General features: G+C 53.8%; 1 long non-coding RNA gene across 2 annotated transcripts; it reads left to right on the forward strand.

Moving 5' to 3' along the window:
* Window positions 1–16,086: 16,086 nt before the first annotated feature.
* LOC148221478 (uncharacterized) lies at window positions 16,087–19,453 on the forward strand. 2 transcript variants are annotated; one of them, XR_015807897.1, is made up of 4 exons: window positions 16,087–16,241; window positions 16,327–16,674; window positions 16,931–17,052; window positions 17,996–19,453. It is a non-coding gene; the product is annotated as an uncharacterized LOC148221478 (long non-coding RNA). The 2 variants fall into 2 exon arrangements; XR_015807898.1 differs by having other exon boundaries at window positions 17,999–19,453.
* The last annotated feature ends 3,717 nt before the right edge of the window (window positions 19,454–23,170 follow it).

Raw genomic sequence — 23,170 nt, forward strand, 5'->3', positions numbered from 1 at the left:
GGGCTGGCGCCGTCCTGCCGCCGCACCCGCGACAAAGGGAGCGGCCAGAGCCCCGGCCTTGGCTCCCAATTAGGGCCCCGCCGGCCCCGCTCCCCGCGGAGCGCAGGGGCGAGGGGAGCGCAGCCGCGGTCACGGCCCCGGAGCCCCAATTACCCGCGGGGCCGCCGCTCTGTCTGCGGCTCCCGATCGCGGATCAATAGACAAAGGGCAGGAGTGGGGCCCCGGCGGGCTCTGCACGCACCCGCCCCTCGCTCCCGGCGAAGCCTCGCCCCCCATCCCGGCCGGGCCTCCCTGCGCACCTGTGCGCTCGGGGCGGGATGCGCGGCCGCGGCTCCGCACCTGCGGCCGGACGGGATTTATGGGGTTATGGGCGTGAGCCTCGCTGTACAGACCAGCCGGTCTCTGCTGGTGATGGGTCTCCCTGTCTGCTCCAGGGCTGAGCCCTCGGAGCCTCTGCCTGGGTCCTTCCTCCGGGCACCGACATCTCAAAGACTTCCTAGCCCCGCTCATCCGGGGGCACGGTCCTTGTCCCGGGCCGGGGCTGTGGGAAGGACGCAGCAGCCATCCAGGCTGCTCCCTGCCACAAGGTTCCCAGAGCCACTTTGATCCGTGTGGGTGTCTAGGGGATGGAGGGGAGGGGGGCTAAAAACTTTATCAGTGAAAAAGCAGCTGTTTATTTTTATACGGAGCCGCTTCTTAGCCGCAGGCACCGTTTGCTCCGTCCTTGCTCTTCTGGCAGGGTGGGAAAGGGGAAAGGGGAGGCTCTCGGTTTATTCCGGTTGTTTACAGCGGCGGGCGATGCCGAGGGACAGCCAGGTCCATCGCCCCTCGGCGCCCGCCCGGGCCTTTTCCCAAGCCTTCCTCGGAGCCGCGCCGGGAAGGGAGGAGGCTCTGCTCGGGACATCCGACGGGATGGAGCGGTGGCTCCCGGCGGGGGAACCCCGCTGCCCCCTCCGCTGCTCTCCTGGGGGGGCCACACCGTTCCCAGCCCGCGCCTCAGGCCAGCGGCACGGGAACGGCACCGCTTGGTTGTGGGGCCGCAGGAAAACCCAAATCCAAACCCAAACCCGAGGTTTTCCCTGCCCGGGATGTTCCCCAAACCTGGAGAATCCCGGCGCTGTGCCGGGCTCGGCCGCCAGGTGGCGCATCGGCGCCGCGCCGAGGGGCGGCCCCGGAGGAGCGGCCGCGCCGGGGGTCCCGGGAGGGTCCTGGGGGTCCCGGGAGGGTTCTGGGGGTCCCCAGAGGGTTCCCAGAGGGGCCCTGGGGTCCCCAGAGGGTTCCCCGGGGGCAGCAGCCCCTATAGGTGGCACTATCAGGGTTCCCAGGAGTTTGGCTCCCTACAGACCGCAGGAGTGGGGGATCTGTGGCAGGTACCCCAGGCTGTGCCAGCCCTCCAGTCCATCTGTCCCCTGTGTCCTGCCAGCTGCATGGTCATGTTGCACCTTTCTGAGGGCGTTTGTGTGGGTGTCTGTTCACTTTTTGTGTTCCTGTGTCCACGTGAGCTGTCCAGTGGGTTGTGGAGGATCTGGTATCATTCCCCAGCTTTGTGGGTTCTGCCAAAAACGTATCCACTACACCTCCAGAGCCTCTCAGCACGCAGGGAATACTCACTGAGAGGTGCCTGAGCCCCAGCCAGCAGCCTGAAGCAGTGATGCTCTGAGTTCTGCACGGAAGGTCTTTCATTGCCCGAGGAATTAATGGATGAAATCATGCAGGAAAGGCTGCTCCTCTCCCTTTGGCATTGCTGCAGCTGGTGACGTGAGCACAGGTACATCTGTCCTTTGCTTCCCATTGATTCCTGTAAATGGCCCTTGCCTCCAGCCCTGGGCCTGGCACGCTCGGTAATTCTTTGGAAATAAGATCTAATTAAAATGAGACAGCGCTGTCGAGGGACTACCTAATTGTCTTTGCAAAATGACCTTGTGGAGATCCTGGCTCTGTTCCCAGCAGAAAGGTGTTGTCAGTGCAAAAGTCCTGTGTGGCTTGGGGGGAATCAGTTAAAGACTTTTGGGAAATAATTCTCCAGCCTGGGAAATAATGAGCTGGTGGAGACACTGTGGTGCTGGGCCAGCTCGAGCTGTCTTCCCCTTCCAGACTATGTCGGGCCTCAGGGACACCCTCAGAATGGCTTTAAAAGAGGCCAATTCCATGTGGGGTTCAGCCAAAGCCAATGCCAGCAGGTGTTCCTGGGGTTTCCCTCTATTCCCCCTGTATTCCTCTCTGCCCACATCAGTGAGAAGGGGAAGGAATTTTGCTGTTAAAGCCTCAAAGGCATCGAGGACCCTGGATGAAGATCTGAGCTCACCCCATCCCATACCAGATGTGTCCCACTCACTCCAGAGATCCCACTGGGCACTGAGGGCTGGCACCATGAGGATGATGAGAGGGGAGGGTGTCACCAGCCTCCCTCGCTCCTACAGAGCCCCTCATCCTTGGGAAAGTTTTAGGACAAGAACCTCTCCTGATCTCCCAGCCAGCAGGAGAGCAGCCGGCCTCCACGAGAGGGAGCGTTTGCAGGGATTTTTATTCCAGCTGGATTGTTTCGGTTTTCCCCTGTTGTTTTAAAGCACAGACCATCCCTCCGGCTGCCTGAGCCCTTTGCCTGCATGAAATGCCCATTTTCCTGGGATGGGAGAGAACTGGGCAGAAATCTCAGCTTTCCTGGAAGAGCTGTCGTGTTGTCACAGTGCCATGTGCTGCATTTTGACACGAAGGGGAACTCTGCTGGGTGGCACCATATGAACAGGAGGATGTTTCTCTCCTTTTGGGTCTATCTAAAAGGACTAGTCCCTTTTACTGGGGTGACTGGGGAGTGTTATGACTGCTCTTGGTCAAGTGTGGGGCAGGGCATGAGCAGCCAAGCCAGCCCCTCACCATGGGGAGCACTGGATTGTGTTTGACCAGGTTCCCCAGGCAGGGATTGCTGGAGGGATCCTGACACTTGGATACCCCAAAGTAGCTCCTTGTGGCAAAAAATGGCTTTGGCAGCTCACAGGCTCAGCCCGTGGCCTGGGGTGGTTTGCTGGGACCCCATTTCAGGACAGGGAAGGGGATCCCACCCCTCCCCATCTCACTGCTCCCCTCTGCAAGTCACTTTGACACTCCACCAATGCTCGTGATCCTTCTAGAACAAGAACGGGCTGTTTATAATTTCCCAAGTGACTGCTACAAACCCAAGGCCAAAACTCCCACTTCTGGGGGCACAGGATCATGTCCGGGTGCCTTGGTGGCCGCATGAGCTGTGGGTGGTTTGGAAGGAAGATGCACAAACCAGCTCAAGGCCTGGAAGGGGACGTGGTCCTGCCTCCCCCTGCTCTCCCTGCATGTCCCTGGAGCCTGGGAGAGCCCAGACTACCCTATCTGCAAATTGCAGAGCAGATTATCAGCGAGCACGTCTGAGATTAAAGACCCCTCTTTATGTCTGGTTCCCCCAGAGCCGGGGAGGCCGGAGCTGAGTTCGGTGCAGACTCTTTGGCACCACAGGGCTGATTGCTGGGGTAACCTTTTGCTTGGCTGGGAGAAGCGAGGAAGGCTCAGACAATTTTCAATCAAGGAAAGAAAAAAAAAATAAAAAGAGAAGGGAATAAACAACAACAACAACAGTTTATTCCAGCAGGGTGGTGGGAGGAAATTCAGGCACAGCTCGGAGATGCTCCCAGTTTGTGTGATCTGGGAGGGCTTATCCTTGTGTTCTTCTTCAACAACCATTTGGTACTGGAAATTCTTGGTGGAGAACCCAGTGGGAAGCCCAGAGGTGGTGGAATGGCAGCTGCAGGATGCAGAAAAGCCTTGGGGCTGCTCCTGCTTTGCTGTCCTGGCTGCACATGCAGAGCTCACACGGGTGCAGCCCATGAATCACAGAGCCTGGCCTTGTGCAGGGAGGGCATCCTCATCAAAACAGAGGGAGATTCTTTCTGAGGGAGCTCTGAGGGCTCTGCTGAGGAGAAACGGAAAAGATTTTTCTGTATTCTCCCAGGCAAAATGTGTGCCCAGCTGCTCTGAGCAAACCTCAGGCTTTGGAGGGTGTGCAGCCGAGACCAGCCCAGAGCTGGGATAGTCCTGGCTAGCCAGAATGGCTTAACAGGCTTAGAGCAGTGTAGTTCTTATAAACAATCACATGAATTAGCACAAATCTCATTAGATCCGTGCTTCTCCTGGCCTCCTGTGTTCCTAATGCCCCTCACAGGGGTTCTGTGCAGGCGACAAGCGAAGAAATTCTTTCCAAGAAGAAAGAGCCATGGCATTTTGGGTTTGCTTTTCTCAGAACCATTTCCATTATGCTTAATCCCAGGAGAGCAGAAATCTAATAGGTAAAAAGCCATTCAAGGTCCTTGAGTATTTTAAACCCGATTTAAAGTTTTGGCTGGTCTGTAAGAGCAATGATTCAGCTGATGATGCCCAGGGGTGTCTCTCCTGTTGAGAAACAGGCACAGGGTGATTTCTCTGCTCTGATGTGCCCCAGACAGCTCTGCTTTCCCTTGGCTCTTGTTCTCGGCTGCCTGGAGGCCTGGCACCGTGGGGAACGGGGCTGTCTGGGCACGGTTTTATAGCATGTTCCATTAGGGGTGTGGTGGAAGAGGTGGTCAGTGCTCAGAAAACATGGGAATAGTGGATTTAGCCTGGAATGCTTTGGGGAAGGGAATTATTTTTCTCCTGTTGGTGCTGTGCATGCCTGCTGAACGCTGCCCACTCCTGGGCAGTGCCACCCTCCAGTCTCCCGTTTCTCTTCCCAAATCACTCCTAGAAGCAGCACAGGAGTTTCCCTTGTTCCAGAACCTCAGCTGCTCCTGGGGTGATGCACCGGGGCTGCTGCCTCAGGACCAGGCTTGGGCTCCTGGGATTTGCGGCAGGAAACAGCAGGACCTTTAATGATTAAAAAAAAAAAAAAAAAAGGTTTTTAAATCTCTGCCGAAAGTCTGCTGTTTCTTCACCTCTCGGCAGAGGAGAGATGTGAGCAGCAAAGGACCGGGGCAGGCAGCAGAGCTTGAGAAAGCAGCTCCCCTGGGACTCGGTCTCTGGCGGAGCAGCCCGGGATAAGCGAGCATGAGAAAAGCAGGCTTAGCCCTCCAGTCACCCTTTAGATGCGTTTCCGGCTGCTTTTCATCTCACTCCGAGTTTAAAAGCCATCTTATTCCAGCCCCGCCGCTGCCGCCAGCCTCGGCAGGGCTTCAAAGCGGGGCCGTCTGTGCCGGCCCGGGGCGAGCGGAGCGGGCGGGGCCGGGTCCCCACGGCACCTGCCAGCCCCGGGGCTGGGCCACGGGCACGAACACGGGCAGGCTCTGCCCTCCAGCAACCCCCCTGCGCTGGGGGTCTGTCCCCTCCGTGTGTTTGTGCTGCTCTGGAAAGCGTGGAGGGACAGGGCTGCTTGTGGGGGACATGGCAAGGGGGGTCTTTGTCCAGACCCTTTTTGTCTCACTTGCAGTGGGATCACTGCTAAGCCAAGGACCGGTGATTTCTTGGAGTTCTGCATCCCCTTTTCACATTTACTTTCCTAAATTTCCTCTTCTCCCCTGCAGCTCTCTGTGGCGTGGCTGGGGATGAGCACAGCCAAGGGTGGCACCACTGTCACATACCCAACGTTGGGGGGACACAAGGGGGTCCCACAGAGCATGTTTGTGGGGTTTGGCATTTGGACAACCTGGAAAACAACAGTTTCCAGCAGAGCCGTGACTGTGTTGGCCATCAGGGTGGTGCTTGTGGCTGTCACAGCTCGGAGGGTGCTGTGGGTCCCCCCTATCACAGAGGGACCATTCCCTGGAGCACTGGGGATCTCCTGTATGCAGGTGATAGCTGGGAATGGGATCTGCTCCTTCCTGGATCATGCACAAGCGATTTCACCCCACTGCTGCTCTGGGCAGAAACTGGAGGCAACACCTGAATTTGGCTCCAGGACAGACAACAGAGAGCAGAGGGGCCAAGTGGTGTCAGAAACCCAGGATGAGCTGCAAACCTCCCTGATGGAAATGTGTTGTCCTCTTCTTTCCTTAGCTTTTATTTGTTTGCCAAGCCCCCGGATGTGATTGTCCATTTTCTCCCAGAGTTTTTGCTTCAGCAGATCTGTCGTGAGAAGTGCACTTACTGCTCGGTGACAAAACGCATTCTCGAGATGGAAAAAGCTCTTTTCAAGGAAAACATGACATTTCAATGGAAAAGTAACTTTGCATGCTGTTTCTAATTTTAAAGCTCTGCCTTGGAATGCTCCCATGGACTTTGAAATCAGAGCTGGCTCTTATGCTTTCCAGGTTTTATCCACCTTTCCCATATAATTTCAAATTGCTCCCTCTGTTAACGAGACAATATTAATTCTGCCTCGGTGGATTTTGCATAGACTGCTTCCAAAGCACAGTTTCCCTTATCCCATCCCTTTTTTCTGTGTTTTCTTTCCTCCAGCTCTAGACTATAAATACCTTTAGGCCAGACTGTGGGAACTGCACAAAGCCCTGTACCTGGCTGATGCCTCCTGAATGGATGAATGAATGAATGTGCTTCCCGGTACTGCTCCGGACTGAGATTAACTCTTAAAGCCACATGCTACAAATTAATGCATCTGCTCATTCCTAAAGCATTTCATCTCCATTAAACCTGCTAGCATTAATTTCCCCCTGTTAATCTGACCCGTGCCATGAGGGAGGAATGCTGGTGGGCTTTTCCCCCCTCTATTCCGTGCACTCCTGGTTTGTCCTCGCCGAGCTTAACTTTGAAAGGAGAGGAGCAAAACCAGCCGTGAGCCAAGTGCTGCTGGAGCCAGCAGAGGGGAGGCGAGAGCAGAGATTCTGCCTTTCCCCACTTCGCAGTGAATTTCAGGGGAAGGGAAAAATGGCTACTGGGTTATTTCTGGTAATTTCCCAAAAGAAGAGCGGCAGTGGTGCCGATAGCAATCGATGCCACGGCAAAGTAGCAGTGGGAGATGAAGCTGAGGGGCAGGGAGAGCCTGGAGGGTTTTCCTCATCCCTTATCCCTGCTGAGAGCTGCACTTCTGCATTTCTCCTGATTTCTCCTGCACTTCTGCATTTCTCCTGCACTTCTCCTGCATTTCTCCTGCAGCATCCCAATGCAAACCTAAAATCCTACTGCCAGTGCCTGCCACCCCTGAGCAGGGTGGATGCAGTATTAAGCCACTTCAGTGGTGGCCAAATTTCCCTGTGAGGTCCAAGGCCACGTCCTCCCATCCCCTGTGGCACCTGGCACCCCTCTCCTTGGCACAGTTTGTGTGTCACACAGTTCCTGTATCTCCCTGTCCCACACTCTGGGAGAGCAGGGAATATTTACAATATTTACACTGGAAGATGCTATCGTGGTGCAGCTCGAGCTGTCCCTTGAGGTGAAGCACAAACAGGTTCACTGCAGCGAGGTCACTCCTTTAACAGGTTTAAGTGGGTTTCACTGTAAAACGAATTTATTTCAACAAAACCTTTTTTGATAAATTAAACCAGCACCGCTCTGTATATAATTTCTATAAACAATCTTCTCTAATGTTTACCTAACCTAGGCATGCAGAAACTCTTGCACGTTAAATATTAGATGAAAAGAGGCTATGAAACCTTTAAATAATTCCTTTTTTTTTTTTTTTTCTAAGTAAGTAAGCCAGAATACCATGGGAAAATACTCTGCTGCTGTTGAGCTGAGGCTTTTCTGGCTTCTGCCAAGGGTGAAGGGACACAAACCCCTCGTGCTGTCATGGCTTTGTGTTGGTTTTTGTGTTTCCAGGGTTGTAGCTCATGGTTCACTGGACTTAGAGGGTGCCAGCACCCATCCACACTCCCTCTGTGTATCTGGTGATGTGATGATTTACCTCCTGTGTGATATTTGCAGGGTCCTGGGAAGCTTGGCACTCATAATTTGTGAATTTACCTCAGAGCATTCATTAATTCATTAATTAAAGGTCTGCAGGTGCTGGCTGGGGAGAGCTGAGGAGTGCTGGCATTTGAGGTGCCACGGAGCTGTGGTGGCTCAGGCTGTGCTGGGTCATTTGCTGAGTGATTTGGATGTTTTCCCTTGACCTCCCTGATTGCAGAGCACCCTGGAAAGATGGACTTGACTTGAGTGAGAACAAACTGTCCGGGCTGTAAAAGAGAACTGAGGTGAGTGAGAGATGTGCCTGCAACAAGGCTAAAATTGGCCTGATGGAGATGTGTGGGTTTGGGTGAGTTTGGGTGAATTTGTGCTGTTCTCCTCCAGAAAGAAGGAAGGTGGCAGTGTGTTGGATCTGTTCCTGCACAAAGCCCCAGCCTGGGCAAAGAATCACTTTTCCAGCTTTGCTCCTTGAGGTCACTCCATTGTCTCTACCCCTTCTAGGGCTGGACTCTTGTAGGAAAAATTCTTAATCCTAAGTAAAGTCCTTGCTGCATCTAACTACTCCCTAAAAACCACCAGCCCAGCTCCCAGATCCCACTGTTATATGAAAATAGGGAAAATGTGCTTTGCAATTAAATACAGCTTAATTGGATTGGAGGGAGGACAGCAGAAATATCCAGTTTCTGCTGAATAATTCAGTATTTAGAGATAACCTCACGTGTCCTGATCAGCTCTTCAGACCCTTGGATGGGGCTTGGAGCAGCCTGGGATAGGGAAAGGTGGAATGGGATGATCTTTAAGGTCCCTTCCAACCCGAACCATTCTGGGATTTTATGAAAGGGATGATACAAAACCACACAGGAAATAGGAATGATATCAAGTATGTTCCAGCTGTGAGAGTCCCCACCTGCCAGGGATGAGACCTGGGCAGGCCTAAAATGTCTTTTGTCACTGTCTTGAGTGCAAGTGCATAGAAACCCTTTCTGCTTTGGGCAGGGAGAGCCTGCAATGAGCTCATGTGTTACTTGAGGGTTTTGTGGATACTGGGATTGCAGGATCTGTCTAAAATATGTGTTAAAAATCAGCTTATCTTCCAAATAAACCCTCAAAAAATTCCAGTATCTCCAAGATGTGCTTGGAAGTGATTTATTCTTTTTGCTTTTGGTGTTTCCCTGATGCTTTTCAGCATTATTTTTAATGACACTGTGTTACCAGAGATCACTTTTGGTGGATAACACAGTATTTATGGAGAAACCAACAGCTAAATCTGGTTATCATTGACGCTGCTTATAAAATACACATAGCAACCAAGATACTGACCATGGCAGTAAATTGAAAATATATTGAAAACATAAAGCATTCTTCCAATTTATTAGTAATATAAAAAAATATATTTGGGCAGGTTTTTTTCCCCCCACCCTTGATAAAAAGAAAGATATAGAAGCTGTTGTGAGGAAATCTGTGGTAGTGTTGGTCCAGAGGCTGGTGTGGTGAGGAGGGTGAGAGTTGTGCTGGGTTTTGTGGGATTTCAGATAGCAAACAGCCCGCTCTGGACACGCTATGGGGCACGATTTCATTGCCAAAGGGTTTGTGAAGATGGTGCCTCGGGGTTTTTGCTGATCCCCCTGCTCCTGAGGGGTTCAGGGAGCAGGTCTAGGAGAGTTGGTGGCTTTGGAGTGCTGGCATTAAAACAGGTGACTTTCCCCTGCTGGCTGCAGCCCCTGGTTCTGGTTGAGGTCACCCCTCTGCTCCCACAGCACTGCACAATTTGGGCATGTTGTGGAAGGGTTAACCCTGGCAACTGCTGGGTAAGTGTAAAAATATTAATAAGGCTGCTGCAGGTCACCCTAAAATGGGAATTTATGGTGGTAGTCAAAGCTAATGTTTGGGATCAATGCAACATCCCTTCTCAGAATGAAAAAATAAATTAAACAGACCGTCATACAGAGGGTATGTAACCAAATCAATCATGTTTATGGCATTTAATCAAAACTTGATTCAGGTAAATTTATTCCATATGATAGCCCTGTGCTTCACAGGATGCACACCTTGCTGGTGAGGCTCTGCCAGCCCTGTGCTGCTCACCAGAGCCAGGGCTCAGCCCTGTGTCATTACACATTAGTGACATCAGGGGTATTCATTTCTGGTGGGGAGGTGTCTGTGCACCCAGAGGAATGATCACAGGGCTTTGGTGTGGATAAATAATAGGTGTTTAGTGGCAAATATCTCAGTGACAAATATCTGTCTGCTCACTGCTGGCTGTGTCTGGAGGGTGTCAGGACAAAACCTGCCCCAAGCCCCAGGTGAGGCTGAGGGATGCAGCCCAGGCACTCTGGTTTATGAAATCCCACTCATTGAATCATCCATCCCGGCCAGATCCATCTATCCCTTCAGGAAGGCTCCTGCCACCATCCCACAGGAGCAGGTCCTTGGCTGCCTGTGCCACCAGGCACTGTGCTCCCAGCCTGGAAGGAGGATTTGATCCCACAGACCTTCCTTCTCCTCCTGGAAGTTGAATATTAGAATTCTTCCTAGCTGCATGTATAATTCACTACATTAATCTTCCCTCAAAACGTGCCCCTTCCACAAAGCCCCTCTGTATTGATCCAACAAAGACAATTATATATTATGGGGGGGGAGGGAGAAAGAGCTGAAATATTTGAGATTGGCCCTTCTGGGGGATTTATTACGTGTCTGAACTATAGTGTCTGCCTATTTTTTATTCTAAGCCTTTATGACAGGGGTCATGTCTTCCTCCATACTCTGTACAGTGCTGTGCACAGCGATGGGGCTCTATTAACTGCTCAGGATGATTGATCACACCCTATAAACACACTTCTGGTGTGTTTGGGGGCGTGCACACGTGTGTGCATCAGCAAACTCCAGCAGCAGGTACTGCTTGTACCTGTCCAACAGCCCTGTAGGGTCCTGAGCAGCGTGGCCTGGCTGTGGGGTGCTCCTTGGTGTGTGCAGGACGTTCATCTGGAGATCTTCCTCAGCTGGATTTGTTCTGGATCTCTGCTTTTCCCAGCTCAGTTGGTTTCAGTGATTTCCTGAGTGGGATGCAGTCCTGGGGCATGTCTCAAAGGTGATGCAGGGCACGAATCTGGGGGATTTTCTGGGGATTCCCTGCATGGGAGCCCATCACCCTCTGCCTCTGGGCATGGAGATCCAGGCTGTGAGGATGCCCTTTAGGAATGGGATGATATTCCCTCGCCATCCACACCCCAAAATTAGGAGGCAAAGCAGAGAAGCTGAGAACCTCGTGAGCCAGGGAATGAGAAAATAATGAATGAGCAGGATGGACTGTTTGTAAATGTGTGTGAGATTAATGAGCAAAGGCTTCTCCATAACACAGAAGGCATGAAATCAATCCCGAGCTCCGAGAATAATGAGGGAATCAATAGGATTACGGGGTTAAGGCCGGAGTAAACCTGAATGACAGCTGCAAAATAAATTTTATTTGGAGGACGTGGCTGGGGTTAAATGAAATGTAATAAATAATGTAAAGCATTTAAGGGGTGGGGAAATGGTCCAGAGATGTAAGGGAGAACAGAAGGCCTTACAGTCGCTAAATCTGCCCAGTTTATACCCACAGCATGTTTTTACAGGTGAGTGATGAGTGTGACACACACCCTGCAAGGTCCTGCCCTCTCCCCTCATTGTCCAGGACAGGGACAGGAGCAGAGGGGTGGCAGTGGTGCCACCAGGACCTGGGGCTGCACCAAAGCAGGACAGGGATGTGAATGTGTGAGCTGCAGTCTGTCAAACACAAAATTCAGTGTTTACCTTGCATGAGCTGCAGGTTTGTGCATCCCTTTTCCCTTGCATTACTCTCCTGGTGTCCAGCTATAAAAAGCCAACACTGCCTCCATCCCATTTCCCACAGAACTTGTGGAGCTGCTGCATGGCACAGAGACTGCCCAAAGCAAGGCTCACACCTACCCTATGCTCAGATCCTCTGTCCTGGTCACTGTAGGGACAAGGACCTTTCTGGATGCAAGAGCCTGAAGTTTTTCCACTTTTGCCCCCATAGTGGGGATGTGTCCTGCTCATGATGTCCGGCTGACCTTGGCTTTGGGGATAAATCCATGCAGGTGGGTGCAGTGCTGTGATTTCAGGTGCTCACCACTTTCTCCTGGTGGATGCTTTGGAGTGTGAAGCTTTTTGGAGATTGATACCGAGTCTGCTGCTCCCTGAGAGCTCAGACACTTCCAGTGCCTCAGTGAAAATTGAGCTGCTCTGAAAAACCAGCCACAGAGGTGGGTGCCAAACCAGTGTGAAGTTGTAAATGGCTGCCCCGACTTTTCCAACATGATTAACTCCTGGTCCTGCTCCTCCCTGCTCGTTCTCAGGGAAGGAGATTTGGAACTCCTGGGATGTGGTCAGTGCTTTAGAGTCAGAACCCAGCCCAGAGACGTGTCAGCTGCTTCTGCCCCCGAGGAAACACTAAATATCCCACTGCAGGAGGGAGGAGCAGCTCCGAGTGGGGATGGGACAGCAGAGATTTTGCTCTTGAATCACCACGTAAAAACCTTCTGTTTCGTTCTGGGGCTGATTCCCCCGGACGCTTCTCCAGCAGGTCACTCCGAGCCCCAGGGCTTGTTCTCCCAGTGGGATGGTGCGTGTTGGGCTCAGCCCTGCTGATCACGGCTGCTCCGTGTGTTTTTCCAGTCCTTAAGGGTCGGACTAATAGAGCTGTCCTGCCTGCAGAATGCGCGCTGACAGCAGCGAGCCTTAGGGGAGGCGAGCACAAAGAGAGCGATGTCAGGGAAATCGCTTCAATTTGTCCCCTGGCCAGCGGATGGGTTTTCCCTGTGGAACATCCCTGCCGTGCTTGCTGGGAAGCTGAGGAGCTGGATTTGCCTCCTGCTACCCTTCCTGGAGCTCTGAGTGTCCATCTGTCCATCCCAGAGCAGTCGGTGCTGCACTCTGTGTGGGGTCTGCCCTGTGCAGGGGATGTCCCTGTGCATCCTGACCCCTCTGTGTGCTCGTGTCACTGCTGCTGCCACCAGCACAGGCTGCTGATGGCAGTCCCGGCTGTTGGTAGCTCACCCCATTGCTGTGAGGAACCCCCTGCATGCTCAGGTGGGTCCCCACGCATCCCTGTGTGTCCCTGCAGCCCCACCTGCCTCCCACATGAGACCTTTCCTCAGCAGGATGCAGGAAAATGCCTTTAAGTTGCCTTTTAATAGCTCCTGTAAATCTTATTTTATGCTACAGCTAAAGACACGTTTATTATTGTCAGAAAGGAGGAAGAGCTGGTGAATCTCTGGCTGGCTCCAAGCTGGATGACCTGGGAAGAGCAGAAGGAGAAATTGAGGGCCACGATTATCCCTCATCATTTGGGGACACAGCAATGACACCAGGTAAAAACCTTGGGCTGCTGATGAGGTGCAGACCCGCATGTCTGGGATGGGCTCAAGGAATCCTGGCTGCAGCACCTGGAGCTGTGGATCAGGCTCAGGAACCAGGCTGGGGATATTGATATCCAAGAACCCAGGTGCTTGTTTTCCTCCAGCACCTTCCATGCCATAACAAACCATGCAGAGTATATATATATATATATATATATATATTTTAATGTCTTATTTAATATTTTTAAACCATTGCACAGACAACCTCGATCCCAAATCCCAGCCCAGAGGTCAATGGAGAATTGGCCCTGCACCTGCAACCTGAAACCAGCTCTGCCTGGCTGGAGAGCCTCATGCTGCGCCACTAATGAAGGGTTCAGGGGGTTGTTTTTCTTTTCTATTTTATTTTGAGACACTGTTTTGAAGCGCACAGCCAAGAGTGGGAATTTCACAGGGTAAACAGAAAAGCTGCTCTGAAGTTATTTATTGGTTCTGTTTTCCAGCACGTGGACTAGTATTGATTTATTTTGCAGTGTCTCCAGAGGCTTCTTCAAGGTTAAAATGTAGACATTGCATGTTAGACCGGACTAAATACTGGCAGGAAAACACATTTGGCTCTTTTAATTGGAAAAACATACTCCTTTTGTCACCCTGAGGCCAAGGCTCTGCCACAGCAGCACAAGGAGGGCAGGGGAATGCATACAAATGCGAGATGCTCTGGTTCACACTTGCTTGGGGAATTTGGTGGGAGCACAAAGGTCCCCACAACCAGCTCTGGGGTCCCACCAGGCCCAGAAAGCAATTCCTGGAGGGAAGATGGGGGCCAGCAGCCGTTCCAGGTGGGGAAGCTGGGTGTGAGCCTCCCGCTGACCAAACTTATGCTGTTTATAGGGGCCACCATGGCCAAGCTCAGTCCCAGCTTCAGTTTTGCTTCTCTGAGCTGCTCCCAAATGGCACCAGGGGCTGACCAGGCTCCCACAGCCAGTGGGGACAATGCAGGGACTCATCTCAAGTGGAGATACTCCACACCAAAAGTAGGAGAGACTCACGCATGCCAACCTCAGACTCCACTACCCCGTTTTCTGTCCATTACATTTACAATTATTCAGCTGGAGAAGGGGATGGAAAAAGAATTCTTCATCCCTAAGAAGTACTCACATCCTCAAAGTAATTTCCAGCCTCTGTGCTGCTTGTGCCCCTGTCTTTGGCAGGTTAAGGGGCTTGCCCCAGGTGCGGAAGGAGGCAGTGTCGGGGTGGCTGCCGCTGCCACAGGATCCCCTTCCCCATCATTCCCGAGCCGGTAGCGACTGCGAGCAGCCAGGATGGAGGTGGGGAGCTCTGCTGGGAAGGTACAAGCTGAGGTTTAGAAATCATGATGTGTGAATTGAAATGGGAAGCAACGGATCTCGGGAATCACCGCAACTGCTACAAGGTGTTCCTGAAGCTGTCAGCAAGCCATCTGCCCGCTCGCCCTGGGTAAACACCGCGCTCCAGCCAGCCCTCCTCGGAAAACCGGCAAGCACGGGGGTGCCGTGGGGTGAACCCCTCCGGGACAGCAGCGTGGGCAGGGTGGCAGAGGGAGGAAAGGGGCTCCGGGCTGTGCGGGAGGAGGGAGCTGCGCTGCCTCGCTCGCCTTGGGGCTCTGGAGCGGAGCCCTGGCTGCGCCGCTCGCTCCTCGTAACTCATCGCGGAGACACCGCCGTGGGGAGCCCGTGCTGGGCCCGGCCAGCAATTTATGGCTCCAGGGGAAACACGGCAGCCGGTCTGGGAGCAGAGCAGCGCAGGGAGGAGAGCGCCTGGGGTCAGGCGGCTGCCCAGCTTCTTTCACTCACGCCTTGACTCCGCTCCCTGTGCGTGCCATGCTAGCCCCGGGGCACGGCGGAGGCAGAGGGGAGGGTGAGGAGCCCGTGTGGAGCAGGGCACTGGTGGAAAGCCTGCCGTGCTCACCGCACAGCTCCTGGCACAGCTTGGGCAGCGGGGATGTCACCCTTTTCCCATGGGGACATAGGGTATGGGTGCCATCTACGTGCAGCGTGTGAGCTGGCACAGTGGCCACGTGGAAGTGGCCACGGGCTGGCCCCGTTCACAGTCCCAGCACAGACATGTGGCCATGATTGAAAAATGCTGGGTGACCTGGGATGACACGGGTGCGTCAGTGCAGCCCCAGCAACGCCCCCGATGGGTCGGGACCGCAGCATCGCTGCCAGCTCCGGGGGCAAGAGCAGGAGGAAGGGCTGAGAGAGACCATGGGACAGGGTCTGAGGGGCTTCTCGTGGCTCCTACCGGGGCTGGAGTGCAGCTCTGCTCAGTGCTCCCAGCCCTGTGCTTGCCCCGTGCTCCAAAGCTGTTAATCATGCCGTGCCTCAGTTTCCCTTCTGTGCAGGGGACAGTGGTGCCCTTGTCCCCGGCTGCCCAGAGTGATGAGCTGAGCTTTGGTAAATTCTGGGGCTGAGTTAAGTGAGAAAAGCAAAACTGAGAAATTATTTTTGCAAAACCTGTGCCAAGGTCCATCGGTGCCTGGCGTAGCCATGAAGGGAGGAGTGTGGAGGTCCCAATTTTGGGGCTGAGCCCCCTTTTCAAGGATGCTTGGTCCATGTTAGCCTGAGTCTTCCCGCAGTGCCAGCCAGCACTCTCAGCTTTCCCCCTCACTCACAACTCAAAATAAATACAGAGAGTGAACATGACCTTGAGTGTATAGTCTAAAGCTTTTAAAACTCTCCTCTAATTCTTTTAACTTCCCGCACATCTATCCTCTGCACCAGCCTCCTCATTTCTCTTTCTCTACAGTAAACTTATACCCTTTCTAAAGTGCCCAGAGAAGACGCTGCAGATGAAATGTTGCTTTAGCTTAATTTCCTATTCCTAACATGTGCTTTAATTAATGTCATTTGCTTTGATTTGCTGCCAGCATGCCAGTGCGGCACTTCCTTCGTTTCGCAACCTTAACCATAACCTTGTGGGAATGAGGATCAGGTGTTCCCGGCTGATTTCATCTGGTTCAGGGCATTTATCTCGAGCTCTGAGGCTTTTCTGCACTTTGTCGGTGGCACCAGCACAGAGGCAAAACCACTGCGTTCTCCTTGGCTGGAGGTGCTGAGAATGTGTTGTACATGAAGGATGCTGCTGTGGAAGGTACTGGCCAGCATTTCTTATCCATATTTTTTACACTTTCTAGGTTCAACTCGGAGCAGGAGCACAGCAAAACGGGAGAGAGGGGATGAACCCTGCCCCAGCTCCTGATTTCTGTGTCAGGATCAGAGAGGACCATCCTGCTGCTGGTTCTGTGCCTGCTGTCCCCACAGTCCCTGAGACTCCACAGCCAGTGCAGGACCCTACCAGCCAAGGTGCTTTCTCAGGTCGATGTTCACAACACAGGCAAGCATTGTCCAGCCGTTTACCAGCATGGAAATGGATGAACATCATGTGGCAGAGGTGGGGAATGATCTTGAGGATGTCCCAGAGCAGCCAGGCCAGGTCTGTGACCAGCTGGCAGACCTGCAGCAGCCTCATCACCTGGGGCAAGGTGAGAGATCCCAGTGCAGATCCCTCTGCTCTGGTGGTGGAGCACTGCTTGGGGTTTGGGGCAGAGCCAATTTTCCTTCTTCCCTGCCTGGCTCTCAGGTAAGAGCAGGGAATGGCAGGGGCAGAAGCACCTGGACTCCCTCTGTAGCTGTGGCTGTGCTGAAGTTCAGTGGTGCAAACCTTCTCCATGAGAGCGTCTCCTGCTGTCCCCACTGCTTCTGCTTCTTCCCAAATTTCACTCGGTTGGTTTATGACAGGTGCAGACTGATCCTGAAGATCATGAAATCCGTTTTCCATCCCTCTCTCTGTTCCCACTCTATGGTGAGACATTTGTGTCCTTCCTCCAGCAGGAGATGCCTCGTCCTCTCTGCACCACCAGGTCAGTGCTCTGAGCTGTAGTGTGAGAAAAAAATCCCTAATTTGAGAGATCTTTTTCCTTGTCTTCTCCTAATGGAGCCAGCTTGGTCCCTCAGCCCAAGTAGAAAAGCACCAGTAAGCTCCCCAGGACTTTGTATAACTGCTTTGCTTGAGAGCAGCTCCTTGCACAGCAGAGCCTGGAGGAAATTTTAGCAATTGTCTGTTCTGGCCCCAAATCACTGGCACTTGTATACAGCAGGTCTGAAATGGCCCCTTTCCCAGACAGCTCCTTAAGCAAGGTTTTCCTGTCTCTTTATTTAATGAATCTCAGCCATCCTTTCTCTCCTTGCTGGAGCCAGGGGCAGATGCTGCTCCAACATTTCATCCCTCCCCTCTCTGCAGTTTTCCTAATTCTACCTGCAGAAAATTTGGGGTCCCACAGAGAGTCATGTCCCAGGAGGAGGGAATTCCCAGCTTCTGGGCCCCAGCCCAGTTGGCTAACATTTCCCTTCCTGTTTGCTTCTGTTGAAAATCTTCCCTAGGAGTGGGAATGTAGGGCCTTTTTGCAGTTCTTGTCCCTTTACTGGAGGGGCAATGGCACCCCTGAGACCGAGCCCTGCTTTCAGAGCAAACCCACTCCCTGGGCAGGGAGGAAAATCCCCAAAATAGAGAGGAGCATTTGTCCCAGGCCTGGCCCTGCCCCACTGCAGCCCAAGGAATGTGTTTCACGTCAGTGTCCGGGCAGTGGGATGGAGGCATGGGAGGGATGTGACTGAGCAGGGAGCGAGCTGCCACATCCCAGAGGCTGCCTGGTGATGTGTGCTGCCCTTGGAAGCAAAACCCTCCTCCAGGGTGGCCCCTTTCCCCCAACCTCCTGCTCCCCAGACCCCCACAGCTCCCTTCCTTTCTGCTCTCCTCTGCCTCTCACCTCTCCTTCCTCCATCCCGTTGTCTCCTCCTCTCCAGCAGCTCCACGTCCGGATGAGTGTTTGTGCCTCTGCTCCAGCCTCTGCACTCCGGCCGACTGCTCCTGCTGCTCCCTGCTCCCCTCTGTCCTTCGAAATCCCGGCTGCCTTCCCGTGCTTTGAAAGCCCCTAAACCTGCCCCGGGTGATTCAGCCAGGACTCAGGGCAGGACTGATCCCTGGGAGGGTGATACACGGCTCTCATAGGCATCTGGCAAGGGTTTAATTCCCAGGACTCCTGTTTATTCCTGGCTTAGTGCTTTCTGTTCCCTCCTCCAGCTCCAGTGCTGAGTCCTGTTTTGACCCCCTGCCACGCTGTGGGTCTGGCCCTGGATGAGGGAGAAAGAGGAAAGGTTCCCTCTGGGCAGCACTGTGGGGGACAGGGACTGGCCAAAGGGAGCAGCAGGCTCTGGTGGGGTGTCAGGGCTTGCTGTGCTGCCTTGTTCAGGCTCTGGGTCAGGGATTCTGCCCTCTGAGGGAGCTCCGATGTTTGAACAAGATTGTTTGGCCGCACTGGCCCGAGTTCCTCTGTCAGAGCATCATATTGTGCCACACTGGGGGCTTGGACAGGGTCTATGCCCAGCTCCAGGGCAGACAGAGCTGGCAGCTGGCTGCCTTCATTCCTCCCGCTGGGAATTTCTCACCCAGACCAGCATTTTCCTCTGTTTACCCTGGAGGACAGTGATTTCCCATAGCAATAACCTCCTCCTCATCCCCAGCACAAATTGAATAATCACTTTGGGCGGGGCTCTCCCAGTCCCTCATCCCTGCAGGGTGACAGATGGATGATGCCAAGGACCCCGTACAGAGCTACAACACATTCCTCTGCCAGTGTACTGGGCTGGCTTTGCAATACCTTAAGGCAGTTTCTTGCTCTGATTCAAGGCTTAAGACAAGCCTCTCCACTTTTTCTTCCTGCCTGGTGACAAGTGACTTGCTGTGCTTGGTGGATTGATGTGCCTCTCATTTTCGCCCACGGCCCAGGTGCCCCAGAGCAGCTTCACCCAGGAGGTTCCACGTGTCCTCCTCCCACTCCACCAAGGTCTTTGCAGGACACTGAGCTGTCCTGGGGCTGCCTTCCCCTCTCCTGACCCACACCACTGCCCGAGTCCCTTCTCTGCCAGGCTCGTGCCAGTGACCACCGGGGGATGGTGTCACCAGAGCCACTGACCTGCTGGAAGTGGCAGAGCAGCGGTGGCAGCTCAGAGCCCATCCCACAGCAGAGTTTGGTGGGTGCAGGAAGCAGAGCTGGGGCTGCTGTGGCACTGGAACTCAAGCTGCAGAGGAATGCTCCAAGTGCTGGGCTTTGTTTGCCTTTTATTTTTTAAATCATCATTTCCATTCCAGCTCCATTTGCCTGCTCCCATCCTCCAGCATGTTGTAGCTTTACGGGCTCTTTTCATTAAAATCAAAAAAGTTATTGCAAAATAGACTGAGCTGCTTTTTTTTTTTTTTTTTTTTTTTTTGGTATGTATGTGAATCTTGAAGTTAAATCAGAGCTATGGCTGGGAAATACCACTGGGGACTATCTCAGACTGATGCTCACCAGGGCAGTGATCTCTGGACTATTCATTCTTACAAAGACTTTGCCAAGCTCATAATAAAATCTCTTCCTTTCAAAAAAAGCACAATTGATTTGAAATGTTAGGGGTTTTAGATGCTAAAAAATAGTGAGTATATTCGAAAATAAAAATCCAGCGCATTTGGACAAAATTAAGGTTAGTTTCAAAAATTAAACCGATTCCACAATTGTTAGCTTTTATTTCTAAAATACTTAATCTTTTAAAAAATACCTATACACATGAATATTCGTTCATAGTTTAATTATTTCTGGATATAGGTTTTACATTGCCGGGCTGCATTTTGCATGGCTTTGTTTGAAATTACGAGAGGTGAGTACACTTGGTGTGCTGAGATAAAATTAACAAATAGCCCCCCCAAATATTTAAAAACAAATCTCAATACGGTTCTTCGTTTGATTTACCCGGTTCCAGCGGAGCTTGGTGCGAGATTGAGCAGCACGTTCGTTTACAACGTTTTAAAACATTCGTTAAAATATTTACTTAGCAGTTTAAAACAAAGCCTTAGAGCCTACAAACGTGCCCAGGTCAGGGAAATACATGTGGATAATTGGGCTGAACGATTTAGAAGCAGAGAATCGCTTGCATTTCAAACCGTGCATATTTCCAATACCCCCTTAGTGTATCTATTTCAGGCAGATCCTTAAGATTAAAGGGCTGCACGTCAGCCCGTATCTTACCCACGCTTCCTTGTCATCGTTTCTTTGCGATTAAATTTTGTGTTTTCCTTTCAGCCTAGAAGTGTTTGGTACCAGTCTCTTGGCAAAAGAGCCTGAGGAATGGAAGGGTAAAGAAATATGACCCAGCTGCTATGCACAATGAGGTTTGTAAGTCCTTGTATGGTATAAATAAGCATATTACACAGTTATTAGAAATTTGGCACTGTCGCTGTTTAGAAGCAAGACTCTGATGCTCTGTAATTCCTCCCGAGTCCATGCATAACTCAGTATTAGCCTTCCATTCTTCCAGCCTTTTTACTGGCCAAATTCGGCAACTTTTTCTCAGTACTCATCCATTCAAACCTTTCTCAGCAGTGTAAACCGGTGAGTTTCCTCTCAAGTCAGTAAATCTATGCCAACCCACGCGGTCGGGGCTCGGTCCCGACTTTCCCCCCGCCGCCCTCTGCCTCGCACGGGGCTCTGAGCCGCCGCCGTCGGGGCCGTGCGGTTCCGTCGGGTGCGGCCTCGGGGTTCGCTTCTCCCCTCGTCTCCGTCGTGGTTGGCAGCTTTTCCTGGGGGCCAAGACAAGCAGGTTTTCTTTAGGGGAAGAGGAGCCACGGAAAGGCGAGGTGGCTTCAGGAGAGCTGGAGCATCCCGCGGAACCGATCCCACTCGGGTTTCCCCTGCCCGCGGACTGAGTGTAACTTCAAGCGACAGAAAACTTTTATTAATCGCCGGTGTTTAGGGCTACGGCATGAGCGAGCTCGGTGACAGTGATGAGTGGTTTGGAGCGCTGGTCCCTGAAAGCGGGGCTTATCCTCCCACTGCTCCCTTGGCTCGGCGCTGATGAGCCGTGAATAGGAGCCACCCTGCCGTCGGGGATCTGGCCGTTTATCTGCCGGGTGATGACAGTCGGGCCGGTTTCGCCTCGCCGTGAATTGCGGGAGCCTTCGGGAAGCGCACGGAGCTGCCGCAGCCGGAGGCTCCGTCCGACAAGGACGTTTCACTCCTCGGTGTCGGCCCCGTCCCCCTGCTTGGGGGATGAGGAAATCTGTGCCCCCCTCCCGGAGGAACCGAGCCCGGAGCCCGCTACGGGCAGGTGCTGTCGGGGCTCAGGGCACGGTGAGCTGAGGGCGGCTGGACTCAACCGGGGGCCGCACGGTGGGGAATGGGCCCGACCCCACCGCTCCAGCATCCTCGTTCGTACCGACGGGGAAATCTGAGGCTGGAAGGAGGCCTGAGAGTCATTGGGTCTGATTTAATTAAATCGTCCCCACCTGGGATTGCCCCCTCCGCCCTTTCTATTTTGTTCAAGGGGAAAAAACCTGCATTTAACGTCGGCAGCGGCCGGCATTCCCCCTGTCCTTGCGGCGATTGCGGGAGGAAGGGCTGAAGGGAGACTCACGCAGACAAAGCCGAGCAGCCGGTACCGGCTGCACAGTCACACCAAAATTCACCTTGTCATGGAGCTCCGGGTCTCTCCCGGGGAGAGCCCGGCCCGCGGGTGGGACAGAGCGGTCAGAGCGGGGCTGGGGCACAGAACCGGTGGGGAACCGAGCAGGACAGGTCAGCGGCGGGAGCGGCGCTCCCCGCTGAGCCGGGCCTCTCGCCGGGACGGCTCCTCACCCTTAGACCCTTCTCAGTCCCGGCTCGGTCTGTGCGGGGACAGGACGGTCGCAGGTCCCCTCTCACAGCCCGGTCTCACCTGCCCCATCCCGCTGGCTCCTGCGGGATCCGCTCGCCGATCCCAAGCTCGCATCCCCTGGCCCGCTCAGGTCCTCTTTTTTTTTTTTTTTTTTCCCTTTCCTTTTTTCTCTTTCCTTTTTTTTTTTTTTTTTTTTTTTTTTGGTAGGAGTGGGGAAAAGGTTCATTACGAGGTTGACCCCACTTTACTTTTTATTCTGCTCCTGTTCCCAATTTCGGCACCACGTGACGGTGGGAGTGAGTTTGGGTTTAAATTCACTTTCAAGAAAACCCCGATAAGACCCCTGGCCCGCCGGCCCATGGCGGGGTCCCTGTGAGCCCGGCGCTGCGGGAGCGAGCGGCGCCTCGGCGCCCGCCCGGGACCTCCGGCTCGGGTAAGGGAGAGGAAGGGATGAGCAGGGGCTTGAGGGGTACAGTGCAGCGCAGAGCCTGGTGCTGTCGCGATATAGCGCGGGGCACAGCAGTGGAACAGTCGCGACAGGAGTATGTGCAGGGAGTAACGCGCGGCCTGGGCGCGGCTCGGATGTGAGGGTCGGCCCAGCGCTGTGGGGGAAGGTGTGTGTGTGTGTGGCTTGGCGATAACGACAACCGAGCTGAAGTGGCCCTCTGAGTCGCGACAGCACTCAGGAGCTATGTCGAGTGTGTTCTCCACCGGATTTGGGGGTTTGTCGTGGCGGTGCCGGTGCCGCAGGGTGAGGGAGCCCCGGCGGGCCGGTGTGAGGGGCCTCTTCCCTTGCCGCCCTCACCTCGGGGCGGCCCCGACGGCCTGGCCTCGCCGTCGCTTTGTTGTGGCCGCCCAGCTCCTGCAGGCCTTGTGGAAAGGCTCAAGGCTCTCTGTCGCGACATGCAGTGGAGGGGAAGCCCTGTCCTCGTCCCCGGGCTCGAAGGGAGACTCGCAACCGAGGGCAGGCCTCAGGCCGGCGGACACCGGCGCTTCGGCTGCGCTGCAGGGTCAGGGAACCCCACGGGAGTTGTGGGCCCCTCCTGAGGCGGGACCCCTGCCCAGGCGTGATCCCGGCTTTTCCCCATCACCTCTCCCGGGCTACCCCGGCTCCCGCCGCGGGGTCCCGTAGAACCGGCTGTCCTTCCAAGCGCGGCCTATGCCCCTCGCTGCAGCCCCGGCCTTGCCCGGCTCCCCGGCGGGCAGCGGGGAGCCCCAGGACCGTCGGGGCTGTGAGGGGGCGGTGGTGCCGAGGATGTCCCCCTCTCCCCGGGCTCCTCCCGGAGCAACGAG

This window comes from Sturnus vulgaris, chromosome 21 (genome assembly GCF_052056855.1).
Source record: "Sturnus vulgaris isolate bStuVul1 chromosome 21, bStuVul1.hap1, whole genome shotgun sequence".
NCBI lineage: Eukaryota > Metazoa > Chordata > Aves > Passeriformes > Sturnidae > Sturnus > Sturnus vulgaris.